Below are 16,573 nucleotides of genomic sequence, written 5' to 3'. Positions count from 1 at the left end.
AGTAGCAGTAGTACATTAATGGGGGAAGTGTAGTTAACAAAGAAAACAGAATGGTGAAAAAAAATCGAATTCTAAACAAAATCACTGCACTTGACGCAGTGTCCTTTTAGGAAGATGTCACAAAACAATTACCAATTAAGCACAGCGGTGGCTGGACACTAAATAAATGCATGATTCTATTACAGCCTGAGCTGTAAAGCTCAAGTTCACATTGTAATTTATGTCAATCGTATCCCGTGTGGTGCCGAGTTTTGTGTGAGGCTGTGTTATTTCTGTAAAGTGACAACAGAGAAAAATTGGAACAAAAACAGTGGCAAAAACACATTCGCACAGTTGTGAATGAAGGACAGAGGCCACTTGTTATAAGCCTTGAATGAAAAATTCCCCTTAAGCCTCAGCCAAGCTTATATCTCTGGAATCAGTAAGAATCTAAGCAGTGATTAATGGCTGTCTGCTGTACAATTTGCCAAAATCCATATCTGTGAAGAAGAAGGCACAGTAAATGAATAAGCTTCTCCGAATGCAGCTTTAAGTCCTGTTCACCTTAGTGGTCCTCCAGAAATCTTTCTCTGCTGAATATAATAAGTGTCAAGCAGCATCGATTCCCCCTCAGCCTGGGTGAAGCACAGGAGGACAGGAGTGGAGAACATGCAAACCTTGAGCAGAGAGCTGATGGAATGTTAATCGCCTGAGCAGTTCCGACAAAGTTGTTTCAGCTGCTTCTACAAGGGCGGCTATTTCATTAACGAAAAGATGACTCTGGAAGAGCTGTGTAAATTGCCGAACGGGATGGGATTAAACTGTGGTTACAGCCTGGCGCACAGCGTCAGGGGACAAGCAAACTTGGGCAACTTTAAGAAAGACAGTACAGGGGTTGGTTTGGTGTTCATGTGGGTGCATTGGAAGTCATCTATTCATATGGTTTGTACAAGTACTGTACAAGTCTGTTTATTGGTGAAGGTGTATTGAGGTGGTAACATTGCAATTAGAAAGGACAGCTGTTGTAAATCAGGAAACACGGTACTGTTTCCTGCAGACAGCCTATGAGAATGAGGAAACCTTACACATCCATAAGAACGACTTCTGAACAGGACTTGTTATTTATTATAGTAAGTATGTCCCATTTTATCTGCGGATTTTTTGCATTAATATATGTTTTAGAGATTCCAGCTCACTTTTGAACATCACACACTTTCCAGTTTTAACCTTAAACAGGACATTACTTCTCCAACCTATTTTGCATTTGATCTTACGTTTTTTTCATTTGTTTTCATAGAAAATTCTTCCCAGTGATCTCTTGTTCTCCTCTGTGCAAACATAGCTTGAAAATCTGTGAGAGCATGATTCTTTCTCTCCTGAAGAAAAAGAATACAAAATGAAAGTTGAGCATGGTGGTGCTTTGAACAAATGAATGTTCTGAACAATGAAATAAGAATTTATCCCTACGCTTCAGTGTGGTATTTGCAGCCTGTGACAACAGTCAGCAAAAAAAGATAGATATCATCCAGTTTTATGTGCATGTCTGTCTTGTGAATAGCTGTTGAACTTAATTCAACATCACTGAGAAATGACATACAGTAGTACTTTGAGGAATGTAGTTGCAATGCTCCATTTTAGGGATTACTGCTAGGTTAATGGGGTTCTCGGAAAATTAGCACTGGTGTCTGTGTGTGCCCTGCAATGCATTCTCTGCAATGACCAGAGAATCTTACACACTGCTGATTTAGATTATTTCTATAGTACACAATGGCCAGTACACACTCATTATACTCCATGTTTCAATTTTAGTAAAGAGCAAAATAAGGTCATTTTTGCTTTCATTGCTGATGGTTTATGTTGATGATGATGTTTTGTGTCTTTGCTAGTTTTGGGAGCACATCTTTAAAATGGAATGAGTTTTTGGGGGGTGAAATGCAAAGAAACATGAAAAGGGTTCATCACTGGAATTGTTCCTGATTTAACTGGTTGTTGCTTTTATCCAAAGTAACCTTTGGCCTTTTCAGCAGCAAGCTTTGGTCCTCACTAACTTGACTAGGTTTGCTGGAGAAATCTGGATAAAGTGACAGGAACAGCATCTCGTTGATGAGTTGGCTCACACCCTAACCACTGCTCCATGCTTGCCACTCTGCACACATCACATTACAGAGAAACACATGACATGGTAGAAGGAAGTTACTGGCCCTGTTAAATAAGAGCCCCTGAGATATCTGTACTTGTGCGACGTTTGTAATTGCTCTCAGACTAGCACAGAAAATAATTTCAAAATGAACCAAGTAGTTATTGATCACCGCAGTGCATGGCTTATCTTTACAGTGGTAAATGAAGAATTCAGCTGGCAAATTGATGTTTTTTTTTTGTTTCCAATTACATTGGCTCTCAAGTGTTAGGGATAAGGAGACACCTTTACTTGGTACACATCTTGGAAAAGAAAATCTGATCCTATAGAGGCTCAGAGCTGATTGGTGGTGAAAGCTGTCCCTCACTGACATAAAGCAAATCCATGCAGACACACAGTTAATCTATCAGCTGGAAGCAAGAAATCTCTGTCCCGAATAATCCTGACCCTGGCCATGAGCCTCTGATCAGGGTCACTCCCTTACAGTTCACTCATGACATGACCAGGGCTTGAACTTGTAATGTCTGGGTCATACTGGTTATTCTACCAGTATGTCTTTGGACTTGCTCAGGCATGCTTGCTCTATTCGGCTATACCAAACACATCTCTCGTCTCCTTTCCTGCCTTCGGTGAGCGCGTTAAGACGAGCGAGTGCCTCTTACTCCTCTGTAAACCACTCTTTCTGTTGTCACTCGGTAAATTAAAGACTCCAGGCAGGTTTCTAAGAATTTGTCTCTCCAACTGGAAAATAGAAGCCGGCGGAAATGCAGAAATGTTTTCTTAACACCAGCAATAAAGGAAGAATTATCTGTGCAAGTGAACATTGCATTCAGCAAAGACAGCTTTATTGCTGCACATCTTCTTTTACGCACTATAGATAAATATAGTGTCCTTTAATGATCTCAGTATGGTCTCGGAGCACTGTGTTTATTCATTGTTTCTTAAACTGCAGAAATACAGCTACAGTATCTGAGTCTTACTGATTTAATTGTGATATTGTGAGGTTGCTGTACAGTAGATGTGCAAGTGCATCTGTTCTTTTTCATTTTTCAATAATGTTTACAAAGAGGACTATTTCAGAAACATTTAGCATGCTGTGCTTAAGAGTTGCGCGGCTGAAACTGTCTGTCCATCCATTTTCTAACCACTTTTTCCAATTCAGGGTCACATGGGATCATGGCCCGACAGGATATTCCCTGGACAGGACACCAGTCCATCGCAGGGCAGACGCACAGACAAACACACACACCTAGGGCCAGATTTCCCAGAAGCCAATTATTCTACCAGTATGTCTTTGGACTGTGGAAACCCGAATACCCTGAGGAAACCCACATGACCCCACAAACTCCATGGAGACTGCACCGCAGGTCCATACTTGAACACGGGGCCCCATTACTGCAAGACAGCAATGCTAGCCACTGCATCACCATGCCACCCTGGCTAAGACTACACAACCACTATAGTTAGGATTAAAAGGAACAAATTAAGTCTAATGTTTTTTACCTAATACCCATGATGTTAACATAACTCTGAAGTATCTGTATTGAATTTGCATAGAAATCATCTTCCGGAGTCTGGGGAATTTGCCAGTTTTTATCAAAGGACAAGCAGTGTAGAGATGAGAATTCAAAAAAAAATTGTCTGTAATTTCTGCTAATGTGTAATGATGCTATTATCTAGTCAACAGTAGTAAAGCAAACTTAAAAGCCATTATTAAATGTCAAGGCATCTAACTTTAGAAGCGTCTGCCAGTACAATCTGCACTCTGTGTTATATGACTTGGTCCAAGTTTTCCTAAGAAGTTGGCAGTATGTCCACTACACCATAATCTCCTTTCTCCTAGAACTGTCTCAGCTTCAGCATCTACAGTAACAGGGCTTGGTGTGCTGAGATAGGATTGAGCATGTACTGTACCTTAACGGGAGCAGTCTCTCTTTTTGTTCTCTTTTGTAAAAGGGCTGGGATTTTATTTAGATTGAAAAGGTGGGTTGTAAAGGTGGGTGGTCAGTGTTTGCATGAGAGCTTTAGAGCACTGTTCCATTGCTGAAGGCTGTGGGAGTATTTGAGAATGCTTGAGGACCACTTTCTGCATCAAGCATCAGCCCTTGTCATGTCGCTTTGTGGAAAAGGGCTCTTCATCTTTTCATTACCGTTAGAGTGAAATAACCAGCCCACTCCCAGCCAGCTGGAGAATGCACACTTCTGTTTATAACTCGGGTCTTTGGATGAAGGCTCCTAAATGGCCTTGTGTATATCTTATTTGGACATTGTTTGAATGTTGATTTTGTTTTTCTGCTCAGCCAGCATCACAGGAAATTGAAGCACAGAAGCCTGTGCTTTCAATGGACAAACAGCAAGAGCCTTTGCCTTCTGTCATTGTAATACAAATTATGGAGCAGAACTAGAATGATCTAAGTGATGTTTTATGCTTCTTACTTTTGCTTACTATACAGCGAAAAAAACATATTTCTACATCATCCAGAGGTAAAATAATATGATCCGGACAATAAATTACTGAGTTCTGAACCGGCAAGGCGTAAAGGTTGGAGCAGATCAATCCTGACTGCTGCTCTTGGGAGTGAGAGTCTGATTTACAGTGCTGTGATCAAAAACTAGCTGCTTGCAATGTTTTCCAGCATCTTGTTAAGTGTCTGCAGCTCACCAACTCAGATCACACTGGGTGTAAATCCGTTTGCATTAATTAATCAGTTTTCATGACCAGCAGAGCCAGGTTTGCTTCCTGACCTAATCAGCACCAATTACTCGTTTTTCTCAACTATTTCCTTGTGTAACTCGTAAGTGTCGATCCTTGAGTGCCTTCCAATATGTTTTTTGCAGCCAGTGCTGAATGTTTTCCTCCTGTAAAGTGAGACCCATGGATTTCGATACAAGCCTCAGTTCCCACCCGCCTGCTCTGGTAGTGCTGTTTTTCAGTGTCATTCTTGTTAGGAAATGACGACTGCACTCACGTCCTCTTCAGCACCTGAAGAAGCCAAGAACACCCACTGAAGGAAACATGTCCGGATTTGAATTTATTTTTGCCTCAAGGAGATGAGCAATGCCACGCCAATAGTCCATTCCACCTGCTCCTCGCGGATCATTTGGGATAAAAAAAGAAAATGTTTGGGTTCGAGGTTGACTTTTTTTCTTCGTCAGTTTGCCTAGCTAATTGCTCTTGCTTTATGAAATTAGTATTTTATAGGCTTTAATACGCACAGCTTTTGTCAGTTTTACCTGTTGGTATACAAACAATATGTGGGGGCAGAGGTACTGTATTACAGATGTCACAGCTTTGCCCAAATATACCCACGTGGGGGCGTACTAAAATATGACAGTTTAAGAAATCAGTCTTGAAAGGCTGGAAAAAGAATTCAGTTCTTAAAGCAAAAATAAAGAATTGAATAAAAAGCACGAAAGCAGGCGCTTTTCCTTCTCTGGAACTGAACGGTTGTACGGTTGTTGACTCTTGTGTCATGGGCGAGAGTGAGGGGTGAGGTTGCCGCAACAGGAATGAGTAAAGAAACAACAGCCTTCCGGAGTGCTGTTTCAGCACAGCCTTTTGTAAAAGCCATTGTGGCTGTAATACATTTTAAACTGGTTTTCATTGGCTTTCAAGCAATGCTGTTTTGGCAGACATTCTTCTTGTGAAGAGAGAAACCTTCGTTGTCAAGTGTGCAGTTTTTTGTCATTGCATTTGGTTAGCCTTGTTTCTTGGAAGAAAGATCCATAAAAATTGGAATTCTTTAGGGCTCGTGTGCAAAACCTCCTCAAGCAGGCTTGTGACAGCTGAAATACTGCATCCAGATCATTTGTTTCACATTCTTTTTCAACAGACTTTTATTCTCTTCACTCAGGCACGATAATCTGAACAGGCATTTCTTTGTTTGGGAAACATCTTACGTTTTCTGTATCTTTTCTTTTTTTCTTTTCTACAGTACAGTCGTGTGCACCTGTTACCTTCCACATTGCCTTCCACAGGGATTCCAGACTATAAAAGGAGATTTAAAAATATAACCAGAATTTATTCTTTCATCTGTTCCTGCCTTGCACAGAATGGACTATAATTCACCTGTGTTTCCCCTGCAAGTCCACAGTCTGGCTTAGCTGGGAGTAAGGCTCCTGATCTCTGGCTCAGATCCAGCAGTAGAAGGGTGCTGAAGGGACTGGACATTATCCAGGTCTCTCTCAGGCTGGGCAGTGTCAATGTGCTATAAGCCATCTTCAGGATATCAAAGCTAGTGCAGGGAGGATTACTATAGCGTAACCTTGCATCAAATTACAATTGTTAATGACTGGTATTAGGGGAAATCTCACACAAGGGAAAATCTTGCAATTCAGGGGATCATTTTTGTTCGATATGGTAATATTTAAATATGAGGGCAGTTTTGGGTAGCACTGTGGTGCAGTGGTTAGCATCGCTGCCTTGGATAGCTGGGGCTCTGGGTTGCAGCCTATGGAGTGTACATGCATATTGCATGTTCTCCCTGTGTTTGTGTGGGTTTCCTCCAGGTGCTCTGGTTTCTTCCCACAGTCCAAAGACATGCTGGTAGGTTAAGTGGCTTCTGGTGTGAGTGTGTTTGTGTCTGTGTGTGTGCCCTGAGAGGACTGACATCTTGTCCAGGGTGTATCCTGTATTATAATTATAATAATAATTTAATAATTGCTTACACATCTAGTGCTTTTCTGTACACTCCACTCAAAGCGCTTTACAGGTAATGGGGACTCCCCTCCACCACCACCAATGTGCAGCATCCTCCTGGATGATGAGACGGCAGCCATAGTGCACCAGTACGCTCCCCACACACCAGTATTAGTGGGGAGGAGAACAGAGTGATGAATATTGTGCTCGTTCTTTTCCTGGATAGGTTCCAGCCCCTCCATAGCCCTGTACTGGATAAAGTGGTTAAAACATCGATGGATGGATACAGTGTTGTTTGCCTGCTTAGTAACATTACCTAGCAGAACAATACCATTCTAGGTATTGTTTCACAGCCCACTGTATTCACAGGGCTATAAAGGTGAAGGTTTTGTCCATGTCTTCTTTGGTTTTGTTCTTGTTTTACTTTTGCTTTCTGACCTTCACCGTACGTGTTTTGTATAAAGAGCCACAAAGTTGTATAAATAGGGTGGTGGTATTGAGTTCCTGAGTCCTGTTGATAAAAAATTCCAATCCTAAAACAGTAATAAGTTAATGTCAGGGTTAAAAATAATAAGACCATTCTTTGACATGGCCATGACTATGGGAGACCACAAAGCTAATAATCTTTCAATACCTCTGGATTTGTTTTTGCGCAGAGATTATATTGCAAAGAGAACTTGCAGAATCCTAGATTGTACCAAAGGACTCCCACTCTGTGTTTGGCTGTCCTACTCTTTCAAACAGCAACCTGATAATACGTTCCCTACCAGAAACAAACTAAACTTTTCCTTGTTTGTATAATCATACTGGAAAATATCACTTGTTTGGGTTTACTGTTCCAGAACTATATTACCACACGCAATAAAAAATGCAAATACAAACAGTAGGTTAATGTTTAAATGTGATGACTATAGTCACAATAATGGAAATTTATTGATTATGCAATGTAAAATGTCAATCGGCTGAACCGAAGCAGGAATGAGACTCAAATTTAAAAGAACATAACCAGTTCTAGGCCATAAACCCTCCTTCCTTTGTAGAAGAGCAAATTAAAGTCATTGAAATGCAAAGTACAAAGAAATGGTGCTTAAAACACCCAATTTAACTCCAGTTGTGTAGAACATGTACTGTAAGTCTGGCAATAAAAGTTCTTTGAAGGGCAAAGGGAGATTCTGAAAGGGGCATTAATCTTAAGTAATTGTGTGTCTCCTTTAGCATTTTATCATAACTCAATAGGGATGTGGAACTCTGCAGTAGCACACTGCTGTACTTTTTGATATTACTTTCTCTTTAGTACATTAAGATACCAGAACAGAAAGTAGAAAGCAGTCCAACACCTTTTAAGAATGGAAAGAGAGCACCTTAATGAGTGTTTGTGTGAAACGGATACCAACATACAGTACATGACTCTCCCTGGCATGTGCTTCAGAAATTAACAAATTAAACGGATTTCATTTAATGAAAAACAATTCAACATTTTAACAGCCTATAATTGTTTTAGTGAGGTAATGTCCATACTGTGCACATTGAGGAATACAAAAAGGAAGGTAAATGATACCATTTTTGGTTGAAAGATTGTTTCTTTTCAGTTTTGTAACTAAAGTTCATCCCTATCATAGTTAATCAAGTCTTTAGCTCAGTTTCTCTAATATCTAATATTTATCTCTGGAAGTAATCAAGGCAAGACAACTGAGTCTCAGAGTATTATTGCCCTCATAACTGTGGCTAAAACATTCACTCCATCATTATGAATTTTTAAGTTTCTTCAATTATGGTTTGATTAACTTTCAATGATTTAAAAAAGTACAGTATGTTAATTTTACTTTCAGTTATTTTTTTTGCAGTGGTATATTTCTGAAGGCTCAGGATAAAGTATTATTCTCCTCAATAAGTGAAGGAATGAATGCTTCCAGCACTAACACAAGTTATTTTTGTTCTTTCTTCCTGCAAGGCAACAGATACCATTGCAAACAACTGTTCTCCAGCTTGAAGTGATAAAGACCCTTAATAAAAACTGCTGTGTTACCACCAAGAAAACTCATTTAACTAAGTTTTCTCCAGAGCTACTGTGTGAAGTTACCTGGGGATTTGTTTTCCTATACATTTGCAGAGCACATTTGGATTTAATATATTGCACCCAGATGCTAGGCTAAAAACTCAATCAGACAAAGCCTCTAGAGCATTCTGTAAGGGGGTATCTGCAATACTCAGTAACTTTACATGACCCATTTGACTGCGATGTGCAATACAATAGCAGCCCACAGCACACTGCAAATTGAGATTTTTTTCTGGCAGGAATGAATGACAAAGGCAGGAACTTTTTCTGCCTGTTGTTTTTCCTGCTTTCTGTTCAGCTGAAAATTGAACTGTTCAGCTTTCAGGAGCTTTGGGTTATAAGGGAGAGAGCTTTCATCTGCATGGCTTGTCGAGGAGTTGAAAGAAAGTGATGTCTTTAAAATCCCTTGCTGCCTACGTCCCTTTCCTGTCACGTTCTGTGCAATTTATTCTTGCTGTAATTAATTAATCTCTTCAAACTTAGGGCGTATTGTTTTAGGGAAGAAACCCTGAGTTTAACAAGGTAATAAAACAGGGCTGTTAAATTTGTAGTTTACATTAGTTGAAGAAAAACAATTTCATTAGAAGTTCCGTGCGAGTGGAATGAATAGTGCCCACGCCAAGCCTGCTGTATAAGTCTTAAACATATCAGGGCTGAGCTCCCATCGCTTGAAATGTGTTTTTTTTTCACCAAGTAAGGTGCTGTGTTATTGATAAAGCCATTTCTATGCAAAGCTATTCGCCTTGACTCGCTGCTTCACACTCTGCCATACTGTAAATCACAGTTAGTGTTTCAGCTCTCTTAAAGTGTACTTTCAGAAGACATGACCGCTCATAAAAGTTGGTGCCAAAGATCAAAAGCAATCTAAAAACTGAAAATATATTTATCTAATACCCTGTTTTAAAAATTGCCAGTCGTAAGTACTATGAATTCAATGTTCGAATGAGTCTTATGTAGAGCATTGAAGTAATACATTTTGTGAGAGTACATTACACCTTATGGACAGCCATGATGCTGAAAGTTTATTTAAAATGATTCTGTCTCTCAGGCTAAGCGTATGCATATCAGGATATGCAAGCAGGCTAAGGGAACTTTAGGGGATTTCTTCAATCTAGAATAAAGAAGACTGAGGGTAGATTTGATACATCTATATAATGTACATCTACCATATGTATAAAAAAGGGGTAAATTCAGGGTCAACATGGGGCCTATTTCAAATTCAGTGATGATACATGGAGTCTCCATTGGAATCTAGAGTTGAATGTTTAAGGAGAGAGAGGAATGTTTCTGTAACAAAGGAATGTAGGCATCTGGAACAGGCTTCCCTGTCAGGTAATTGAGGGCCATACTCTTGGGATCCTTCAATAAATAACTGAACAAAATTGTAGATTCACATAGCTACTAACTACTGAACAAATGGTCTCCTCCGGTTTGCAACCTTTCTGTTCTTAACCATCACGGTGATAGACTGTCGACTGATATCACTGCTACAGCAGTACTACAACAGTATAACCAAAAAACAGGCAGTAGTGCTGTTGGACCCATTGGTGCAGCACTTGCTCCTGAACCAGACCTTTAAGACCAGTACTCCAGTGTGGTTGTCAGAGACACTGCTGGAGGAGGAGCCATATTTCTGCTGAGATGTTAAATCATGGTTCTGACTACTTTTTTTTAAAGGGATGTTAACTTCGGTGTCCTGGCAAATTCCACTAAATATAAATATATTCCGGCTATCAAAACTTCCACTGCCATGTCAGACAGCTGTGATTACCATCAATCGGATGAGCGATGTTAAACCTCTCTAAGCACCAGGAGGTCCTGATGAGTGTCACTCCAGTATCCTGGCCTGTACATTCTTTCCTTCCTAAACCTTCCTCTTAATTCGCTTGGTGACTTCTCCATCACATCTGCTGTGTAGTGGGGCAGCAAGGCGTCACTTGGGTGACTCTGAAGTGGTGAACGAAGTTGGTGTCCTCCTAAGAATAATATGAGACCCTTTGGGATTGAAAGTGTTGCATAAATGAAATAAATTATTATTACTTACAATGTAGGTAAATGCCAAAGCTGAAAATGCAATACAGTGTGCACTATGATTAGGTGATTGCAACTACATTATAGTACATTCTATACCTCTGTAACTACGTACAACTTCAGTACAGTTCATTCTCAGTTCAGTTAGACACATAAGTACAGTTCTGAATTATAGGAGCCATTATCATTACTGAATTACACAGAACAAGTACAGGTGGAACTATAATTGTTATTGTTGTTGTTAACACCTGTGTGTTAGAATTATATTGCTGGTACTTGTGAATTAGAAATATACTGAGAGGCATTAAAAATGCAACTGAAGAGTGCTGGAGAAAATAGCATTGGTTGTGTTTTAAATGCCTTTCATTTTGTTTTATAAAAGCTGTGCTCATTAAATACTTTCATCTAATGCTAAAGAAACATGAATTTTCTAAAAGGCTTACAGTACAGCTATCAAGTCATTTAATTAGTTTATATGTAATATTAGCTTTTACAGAATAACTTCCTGCATGTCTTCAGTGTTTGGACAGAATTTTAGAAACAACAAATTATGACTTTGATTTATCATACCCTGTTAAGACTCATTTTCAGTTCAAGTCACAAAAACACCTTCGCCCCTTTGTTTGAATTTGTTGCTGGCAAATGTAATTTATAGATTTATTACTCCAAATACACCTAACTGATTAATAAAAATAGTTACAATTATTATTTTCAATGATTACTATTTATTTAATTGATTTGTTGTTGTAAGCTTCAGCAACAGTGAGGTGTGATAGAGAAGACTAACCTGAAAAGGTTACTGATAATGCCTGGCAGAACTCCCTGTGGGACATTGGATCCTATTCCCAGAAAAACTTATTTGCTTTTTGAATAATTAGGCTCTGAGTTTGGGCTGTTGTCTATTGTAGATATCTAGGAACAAAAATCCTCAGCAGAACATGAAACATGTTTTTTTTTCATTAAAGCTTAAATGAAAACTCTTCAGTATTCCAGGTTTAACATTCTCTTTGCACAAATTGAGAAAATGGGCTTATTCCAGGTCAAAAAATCATTTTAAAGCTGTTGATGGTGTAAAACATCTTACCATTGACTGAAAGTTGTGGAGAGATGTAATCATAGCACAGATATTTGTTTGTTTTTTTTCCCCTCAGTGATGTGGGCAGGCTGTTTTCATTTAAGCCCAGTAATGCAAAAGATCTTTATCTCAGTCCCATGGGTGGATTTAGCTACAATATGTAGGTCTTCTGCGCATTACAAAGTATTTTGCCTGAGGGGATATTCCCACTGTAAATGCTGGGAAGTAGCCGTTGAGGACAAGAATGTATTAGCCTTTCCTGTAGACCACTGGCTCATTTCTCCATTATATGTACCCTTCAGTGGTAATTAGTGCACATTTCTCATTTCACATTCCCCGTCCACACTATTTGGAAGAATTAATCAATCTGTCTGTTTGTTCACTAAGCATGCTTTATGAAATGCTCTTGTGACGTCTTTGCTTTGGTTCAGTGCAGGTCATTTTAATTTTATTATCGATTGGCATTGGACCACATTTGAATGATCAATTGGTCTAATACCGCCACTCCCATAGAGACACACACACCTCGCAGGCACACAGGACTTTGCACAAGCAGCTCATTCCTCACAGCCTTAGGGGGAATGTGTTTCAGACAAGCGTCTCCATTTTGCCTGCACTTATTGCCCTCTTACAATATTTATACTTCAATGCATCTAAACACAGTGCTAACTGCACTGAAATCCTTTGGAAATAATGTACTGTTTGACTATCTGTACATACCCACCACATGTTTGGGCTTGGTGTCCTACAGAAGGTGAGTATTAAGAACAGAAATGCACATCGAATAGTCCAATCAATCATGCCTCCTGCAAGCTAACTTTACATACGCATGTATCAAAAAGCAGCAAGTGGACATTTGGCCTTAATGGATTCCGAAGTCCTAATTAGTGAGGCTTGGGCAATCTCAGAAATAATTTGTATAAATTCATTTGTTGAGGACAATGTACACCCTCTAAGGTTTTGCTTGTCTTGTTCTCCTACTGGAGTTTTGCACTATGAGAGCTCCAGTGGTATCTTCGTCTCTTCGCATAAAGGTCAGACTCTTTTGCTTGGGCGGTTAATTTTGTTCCAACCCAATACTGCTTGTTTCCCACTAGGGCCAGTGTAATGTGCAGCAGATGTGACTCATTTACGCACAGCACTTGCTTGCCTTTATCCATTTATTTTTAGTAGTTCAGTGAGCAGAACAAAGTACCTCTACTGGCTAAAACATATAACCCTTTCATTTTCACTGCAGACAGGCTACTAGCTACCTAAATTTAGATTTTAAATTTGTAATTTTACCAGGGTAAATGTACGAGGTCTCGCTAAAATATAAATGGCTACAAAGAATTTTATCTGGTGTCAAAACCTTCACTGTGATGAGCGACAACTGAGATTACCATCATGAAGAGGAGCACTCTCAGGGCTTGTCTCTCCGGGAGCCAGGAGGTCCTGACCTGACTGACAGGTTGCTTCAGTGTCCTGGCTTGTAGACTCTTCCTTCCTTAACTTCCCCCCGTTTCTCTCATTTCCAGGGGAGGTTATGCAATGCAGAATGAGGCTGCCACTAGACGGTGGGGAAAAGCGAGCCCTCTCCTGTGTGAGCAGCACTTGAGGATCCGTCAGGATTTAAAATGATATACAAGTACAAGGAATTATTTTAATTATTATGTGTCTTACAGGACCCTAATCTCTAAAACGTGCATTGTAGTTTTAACAGAGTAAGCACTAATGTCCTTTACCTTAACTACCCTTCCCCCAGTGAGCAAAACCCCCTTGTGACTTGAACGCCACATTCATATAGATCCCACTGACTGTGACCATAGTTTGTACGTGCAGGCTTTGTGCACGATCCCTGTGTTTGTTACCTGTACTCAATGTACTGTAACAGGTAAGATGAGAACTGGCACTTATACAGTATAGTTTTTTTTTTTATCCCAAAACATGGGTCCCACACCGTCCAGCCCTGAAAGGTGCCCCCACTCAGGTGATGCACGGCAGCCTTTCAGCACTGCAGTCCCACTGCCACCAGCTGCATTAAGGAGGAGCTTTAGAACTCAATTCTATGTATTCAAAAACCACCCCCTTGTATTTTGTTGTTTAAAAGGCACTGCCCCCTCCAAACAAGTGGATTGCGTGATGCCAGCCGCGTCAGGGAAACGCTCCAGGCAGTCTGCCTCTCTGGCGGATGAGATGTCCCGCTTATGTGGCGTCAGTGGCATAAGGAGCTTTCTTATGCGCTGTGACAATTCTTCACCCGTTCCCACTTAAAAGGGGACACGGCCGTTCTGAAGCGGTTTGCTCTGTGCCTAGTGTCTCCTCCCCTGAAGGATTTTTGATTTTAGATGCCGTTCGTATGTCGGGTTCCCATCAGCGTGTTGTTTGTTCCCTTCTGTGCGTACTGTACATGTCAGCTTGAGCTCCCCAAGGATGCTTGAGGCCTCTGAGCACACTATTTCGACAAAGCGACTAGAAGCATGTAAGGTTATGTAACATCCATGCATGACTGAAGTACTCCTGAAGCTGTTACAGGAAAGAATTTACTTTAGTTCATTCAGTGTGAAAGAAATCCAGTTGTCAGCTTTTGACTTTCCATTGAATTTTATAATAAACCCCGTCTTTAAGTACCTTACAGTAAGGCCCATCACGCAACCTAACCAGCCCTATTCCTTTGATGTGACTTTGGTATTTCATATTTGCAGGTTTTTCTCAAGTGTTGAGAAGCTCATCTAAAGTGTTTCTATTAAGTTGCTCATCTAAAGCTGGAAAGCACGTGACAGATCCAAGTGTAGAAAAAAACGTGATTCCCTCTCCCCGCCCCCAGATACACGCTGTGCAGATTAATACTCTCAGCTCAGCCATGAAGTATTGAGCACTCCTGCAAATTAAATCTATTCAGACAACGTGAGCATGAGATTTAATAACTCATTTGTAAAAATATAATGAATTAACCACTATTTTTCTTTATCAACCCTCCAAAGATGGAGCTGTCAACTTGTGAAGCAGCTCAGCTCACCAGTACAGCATAACCCTCCAACCTGGCACATGGGAAATGAGGACTGTGAATGTTCTCCTCGTTCAGTGCAGCTGACCAAGCCATTCTCCATTTTACACACTGCTGATGCCAGAGTGTCCTTCGCTGCAGCACACCTGGCACTGCTCAGCAGCACGGCAGTCTAACAATGAGCTGGCACCCCACAAGGCCTGACTGGTGTGTAGGGTTCATCCTGCTCTCAGAACAAACACCTTTATTGCAGACCTTTATTTGGGATCCAGTTGGGTGCTGGTGCTGGCATTAGCAAAGCAGTGATTAATCGAAGGGTTATTACGTATTCTCAGTGCTCCTAAAACATAAGAGCAGAAACAAATATGCTTAAAAGTATTAATTGGTCACAGTGGCATGGTGTGAGATTCATACTAATGCGTATCCAAAATGAATGCAAGACTCAATGATACATCCTGTCATAGATCTTCCTGTGTCTTTGGTTTCATCTAAACAATGCATCTTGCTGTCTGTGCATTTGAGAAGAACTCGTCCACTCCAGATGATAAATTTGAGTTAAACCAACTGTGACTAAGTGATAATTAAAATGGTCAAATTAAAAAACACCTCTCATTTCTAGTTCCATCTGTGTCCATACTAATAGCCACTTCGGCTTTGCTGACTCCAGGACAAAACATTCCCAGATTTTTCCTGGAGACTTTAACAAATGACAAGTATCAGAGCCATTTTCTTTTTGATCACCCCTCTTCTGCACATAGGAGAATGTTGCAAATTTTATGTGGTGCTTATTTTTCCTCACAAATAATCCATTTACTTTTTGTGCACCCGAAGCAAACCCTTTGCAATAAGGGTGCGATTTCTCAGATCTCAGACGATGAAAAACATTTTATCACAATCATGTAGATGTATTATGATTAGCATTGCATCTGACAGACAGACAGTCCCACAGTGTGAATGGACAGTGCTTGTATTGGCAGAGACCAAATTACCTAAAAAAAAAAACAAATTGCGTTATGTGACGAAATGGTTTATCATCATTCTGTTGTAGTTTAATTAGTATTTGACCACACAATAAAATCAACACTATTTTGGTATGAAGAGGCAACACTGTTCAGCATGCAAACAAGTCATGACTGAAATGACTAACATAATCGCAGTTTCAGCCTCATGTGGCTTTGACATTCAGTACAGTTCCCAAGTCATTTGTCAGCCGAGCTCTCGCCACATGGGAAACATTAACATTATTTATTACCTGAGCTGTGACTTAACTCCACTTCCTCCCCCACACACACATCATGTAGACACCATAGTCCAAACGATTAATATCTTAGAACATCTTTTCCTTGACTGGTTTTATACTGTACCTATAGCACACACTATTTTAATATCCTGATCAGGACATGCAGTCATGCATACATTATGCTCTGGATGAGATTACAGAAGAATGCTGATTTTCTGATGTGAATGCCCTTGTCAGGTTGTAACTAGGAGCCGTGTGATCTACAGAGTTTATCTGGTGTTTTAATAAAAGCATGGTTAACCTCATAACCCAGCAGGAAAATAACCATCCATTAATTACACAAGCTCCACATGCAGGTGATGAATATCTCTTCAGATGGTTTCCAAGTAACATCCAGTTATTTAAAACCAGGTTTTTTTTTAGAACGGAC

At 40.2% G+C, this 16,573-nt stretch overlaps 1 protein-coding gene across 3 annotated transcripts in view; it reads left to right on the top strand.

The window, feature by feature from the left end:
- The window catches only part of s100pbp (S100P binding protein), a 119,486-nt gene that overhangs the window by 90,366 nt on the left and 12,547 nt on the right, over positions 1–16,573 (top strand). For 2 of the 3 annotated variants that reach the window (XR_015925898.1, XR_015925897.1), the window contains exon 8: positions 13,435–13,544. The exons of the other annotated variant lie outside the window; for it this stretch is intronic. The gene's annotated coding sequence lies outside the window, so the exon portion shown is untranslated. The remainder of the gene's footprint in view (positions 1–13,434; positions 13,545–16,573) is intronic. 3 annotated transcript variants of the gene reach the window in all.

The sequence above is a fragment of the Lepisosteus platostomus genome, chromosome 13 (assembly GCF_059453375.1).
Source record: "Lepisosteus platostomus isolate fLepPlt1 chromosome 13, fLepPlt1.hap1, whole genome shotgun sequence".
Taxonomy (NCBI): Eukaryota; Metazoa; Chordata; class Actinopteri; order Semionotiformes; family Lepisosteidae; genus Lepisosteus; species Lepisosteus platostomus.
The sequence above is the reverse complement of the archived record's forward strand: the minus strand, read 5'-3'. Positions and strand labels throughout refer to the sequence as shown.